The sequence below is a fragment of the Gossypium hirsutum genome, chromosome A13 (assembly GCF_007990345.1).
Source record: "Gossypium hirsutum isolate 1008001.06 chromosome A13, Gossypium_hirsutum_v2.1, whole genome shotgun sequence".
Taxonomy (NCBI): domain Eukaryota; kingdom Viridiplantae; phylum Streptophyta; class Magnoliopsida; order Malvales; family Malvaceae; genus Gossypium; species Gossypium hirsutum.
This window is the reverse complement of record NC_053436.1, coordinates 61,750,324-61,756,072: the sequence shown is the minus strand read 5'-3', so window position 1 is coordinate 61,756,072 and position 5,749 is coordinate 61,750,324.

Here is a 5,749-nt window from a genome sequence, read left to right as displayed (position 1 = left end):
AAATTTTCACACAATCATGCAATCATATCATAAACCTAAAAATAATTATAAAAGAATTATTTCTATCTCGAATTTATGGTCACGAAACCACTATTCCGATTAGGCCCTAATTCGGGATATTACAGTAACACTCATTTAGTGCATCAAATTTCCAAATTCAATTCAACTGAAGCATAATAGCCATAATCGGCTTATAGCCTTAAATCATTACATATTTGGCACATTAACTGAATAAAATTTACATTCTCTTTGCCATATTAATTTAACTCTTAGGCATATAAAAAGGAATCAAGCTTAAACACTTAAGAACTTACCTCAAATGCTACCGAACGATTACAACGGCTATTCGATTGCTTTCTCTTTTCCCTTATCCGAATTTGCCCCTCTATGCTCTTGAGCTTAAATTTAACAATTTTAAACTTAGTCATTTTTCGACTATTCAAGCATCACTTTCAAAATATTATATATATATTCAACTTCCACACCTACAGATCATAGTAAGCTTATAAGAAATCAATAAGCAACTCATTAACAAATTTTTGTCAATGTTTACCACATAATCACAATGTCACTGTAAGTTGTCTTCCTGAGAAACAGTCACTAAATCATTTATAACTGGAGTTACGAAACCCCAAATCAATTTCTGTTAATTTTCCCTGAAAATAGACTCATATATCTTCCATCTATAAAATTTTAAGAATTTTTAGTCTGGCCAATAAATACCAGATTTTTCTTAAAGTTTCCCTTGTTTCATTGTTTGACTAATCTGACCACTCTTCACTACGAATTGAATTTCTCACTGTATAGAATTCAAAATATGTTCTCGTTTATTTCATTTGAAACAAGACTCACTAAGGAATCTAAACATATAAACTTCATCTTATAACCATTTTTGAACAATTTATAATGATTTTATAAAAACAGAACAGAGGATCTAGAAGTCATTTTGGCCCTGTCCCACATCACTTCAAATATCTCATTATCGGAAATTCTTTTGTTTGCACGGTTTCTTTTATAAGCAAATAGACTCATTAAGATTTAATTAAACAATTTATTATGCTTCTAACTCATCTCCCACAATTTATGGTGATTTTCCAAAATCATGTTACTGCTGCTGTCCCAAGCAGATTTATTACCAAATCACTCTTTCACACATACCTTGCATGCATGTTATTTAAACATGCATATCACAAATCAATCATCACATACCTATGATTTCACTTAAGCATAATCTCTATTTCATCATTTTAAAGCACAAACATTACTCAATATTATCCAAGTTCACATTCGGCCATAATACACACAACATGTTCGCCAATTTTCCCCCTTAGCATCTAAGGCACATGCATGCTCATTTGCTTGGCTCAACTTCACCTATCTTCCATTTTTCATCAAAAGAACATGAAACAACAACCATTTCCCTCATTTCAATTCATGACCGAATGCTCACAACACAACCTAAAAATCAAAATATGCTTCATGAGTTAAGGTAGAATCAATAAGAACTCATGAACATCAAGATAGAAGCAAACTACCATGAACTTACCCTACACCTTCTTCCCCCTAGTGGCGAATTTGTCAAGAGCTTTCTCCTCTCTTGCTCTCCTATTTTCGGCTATGATGAACAAAGATGAACAAAACTTTTTCCTTCACTTCCTTTTGTTATTTTATTACCCTTTATTTATGACATAAAATGACACATATCAATTAGTACCATAACTTCATGTCTTAATTTATTATTATCAAGTGCACATGCTGTCTACCACCAACATGATGGTCGGCCACTACACATAAAATGGGAGGTTTGACATGCAAATCCTCCTATTTTGCTCTACAAATTATTTGGCCACTACAAATTAGCCTATAGCATTTTTAGAAATTTTCATATAAGTCCTATTTCATAATTTCACTCACAATTGACAAAATCAAAGCATGAAATTTTCACACATGCACTTCCACATGAAACAAACACAAAATATAACATCTAATTATTTTTGTGACTTGGTTTTGTGATCCCAAAACCACTTTTCAACCAGTGCCAAATTAGGGCTGTCACATAATATGTGTGCATTAAGGATTTAGCTCAGACGGGTAATCCGATTACGGTCTGAATTTAACCTAGACTGGTAATTCAAATCCGAGCTTATTAAGGGTCTTTGTCGTTATAAGGGATTTTGCCTGGACTGGTAATCCCTACATCACCTTATAAGTTCATGATATGGGGGATTTAGCCTGAACTAGTAATCCTGCCATGAGATGTGAGGTTCGCAAGAGTGCATATATGTGAAATGATCATTCGTAAGAATTGACGGATAATGGGTATTCCATCGAGATTTCCTAGAAGCTCAATGGGATTAATATGATGTATGTCAATAAGATGATGAATGATGATCTCATCTACATAAATTACATGATGCTTTGTTATGTGACTAACTTTTTTAATGAGTGCATGTGATTGGAAATTATTTCATAAATGATGATTTCATGATTTAAGTATGGATGTATGCTAATTACTCGGTAAGTTTACTTTTTGATTATTCGAGCTTACTAAGCATGAAAATGCTTACCCATCTCTTTTTCCTGTCTCGCAAAGCTCGAGGACTCATAAGGTCTAGAAGACGATAGGAGAGTCAACACATTTTCAATTGAACAAGCTTTGGTATAAAGACTTTGTTTATTTTGTTCAATGGCATGTATAGTATTTTTGAGTATTTTGTTATATGTGTCATTTGATTTTCCAAATGAAGGCATGTAAAAATGTGTTTATCTCTTTGTATATGGCCGTGAAAATTGGCTTAATTGAAGTAGGCTAAGACCTACAAAATTATGCATGGTTTTAATTACAAGTGATGGGTTGTTACTAATTGGCAATGCGTCACATGAACAAGCCAATTTTGGATGAATTAAAGTGACATGGGAACCCATAACACTAAATGGAAAATAACCTTTCATGTGAGAAACCAATGATATGAGGTTTCTATACAACTAGCTTTATTAAGATTATTTACAAGTGTACAATCATGTTTTCTCTCAAACTTGGTAACCACTAAGCCCAAGTACTAGAAAGGGGTGACTAAAGGCTTGGAAAATAGCCTATTAGAGTCCACATGGTTGGACACACGGGCGTGTGTCTAGGCCATGTGTGACACAAGGGTTCTCTCCTATGGGTGAGGGCTATGGCCGTGTGTCCCTTGCACTTAAAATTTTAGCTCGAAGTTGTACATGGGTAGGCCACACGGGCGTGTGCCATGGCCGTGTTCAAATGATAGTGTCGTCCATGGGCAGGCAGCACAGGTGTGTGTCCTGGTCATGTTAATAAGTCAGTGTTGGCCATGGTTGAAGGGCATGGGCGTGCCCTAAGCCACACGGGCATGTTAGTCCACACAGCCCATCTACACGAGCATTTGACCCTTTATGTTAAGGAAAATTTTCTGAGGAGACTAAGATTCATCAAACGTGCCCGAATTTGTCCCGCATTGCCTTTAGGTATGTTATAGGTCTCGAAGGTCTATACAAAGGATGAGATATTCATGATTGAAAAGTTTTAATTTCAAGTGAAATTTTGTGACTCGAGTTAGTATATTGAAAGTGTAAAGTTTCGGTAATGCCTCGATCCCTGTCTCGATGTTGGATACGGGTGAGGGGTGTTACAGCATCTTTCTTGCTTGGTGTCAACGGTAAACCAGATACAAAATCCATAGTAACTTTATCCTATTTCCACTCAGGTATCATAATCAGCTGAAGCAATCCAGAAGGTACCTGATGCTCGGCTTTTACTTGTTGACAGATTAAGCATTTTGAAACAAAGTAAAAAATGTCTCGTTTCATACCATGCCACCAATAAAGTTCTTTCAGATCATTATACATCTTCTTACTACCTGGGTGAACAGATAACCAACTGCTGTGAGCTTCATTCAAAATCATCTGAATCAATTCTGAATTCCTTGGGAAACATATTCAGTTTATGAATCTCAAACAGTCATCAGCATCAACTTAAAACTCTAAATCAGCATTTGCATCACATTGAGCTCATTTTGCTATCAACTCATTATCAACCTTCTGGGCATCACAAATTTGTTGAACAAATAACGATCTTGCACTCAATTAAGCTATTATCAAACCATCATCAAACATAGCCATATGCATATTCATTGCACGCAAAACAAACAGTTATTTTTGGCTTAAAACATCGGCAATCACATTAGCCTTTCCCGGGTGATAGTTAATCACAAGCTCATAGTCTTTTAGCAATTCTAACCATCGGCGTTGCTCAAATTCAGATCTTTCTGAGTCATCAAGTATCTTAGACTTTTGTGATCAGAATAAACATTTCTCATTGAACAGATAGTGGCGCCATATCTACAATGCAAACACAATAGCTGCCAATTCTTAGTCGTGTGTCAGATAGTTTCTTTCATGTGGCTTTAACTGTCTATTGGCATAACATATAACTCTGTCTTCCTGCATCAAAACACAATCCAAGCCATTTAAAGATGCATCACTATAAATAATAAATTCTTTACCCGATTCTGGCTGATCTAGTACAGGAGTTTCGGTCAAAAGGGCTTTCAACTAATCAAAACTTTTCTGGCACTTTTCTGACCACTCAAAGTTAAAATTTTTCTGTGATAGATTTGTCATCAGGGCTACAATCATAGAGAAACCTTTCACGAACCGTCGGTAGTAACCCGCAAGTCCTAGAAAACTTCAGACTTCAGAAAACATTCCTCGGGGGTTTTTTAATCAAGTATAGCTAAAAATTTACAAAGATTAACCCGAATACCCGATGCCGATACAACATGGCCTAGAAAACTGACTTCGCTTAACCAGAACTCACATTTACTGAACTTCGTATACAACTGTTTATCTTGCAAAGTTTGTAACACCAGTCTCAGATGTTCAGCATGTTCTGTTTCATCACAGGAGTAGATCAAAATTTCATCTATGATCATAACTACAAACCGATCCAAATACTATCTGCAGATCCGATTAATCAAATATATAAAAACAACAGGTGCATTAGTAAGTCCGAAAGGCATAACCAAAAACTCAGTGTCCGTACCTCATTCAAAAAGCAATCTTTGGCACATTGGAATCTTTAACTCGTAACTAATAGTAACCTGATCTCGAATCTACCTTTGAAAACACTGTAGCCCCTTTCAGTTGATCAAACAAATCATCAATCCGCGGTAACGGGTATTTATTCTTTATAGTCACCTCATTAAGCTGTCTATAATCAATGCACATTCTAATAATTCCATCTTTCTTTTTCACAAATAACACTGGCACACTCCAGGGTGAGAAACTCGATCGTACAAAACCTCTATCTCTCAACTCTTGCAATTGAGGTTTCAATTCTTTTAATTCAGTAGGGGCCATTCTGTAAGGAGCTATGGATATCGGTGTCGTCCCAAGCAATAACTCAATACCAAAATCTACCTCCTGAATAAGTGGTAAACCCAGCAATTCTTCAGGAATAGGTACTGATTCAACATTTCTTTTGGCCACTTTGCTGTCAAGCACATATGCGAAGTAAGCTTCGCCGCCTTTTCTCACATATTTCTGGGCTAACATCAAAGAAATCATTACTGGTAACCTGTTCAGATCATTAGATTCAATTTGAATAATCTCATCATTCTGGCACCGTAAATCAATAGTCTTTCTCTTCCAGTTACAATAGCATCATGCAAAGTCAACCAGTCCATACCGAGAATTATGTTCAACTTATCAAATGGCAACAACATCAAGT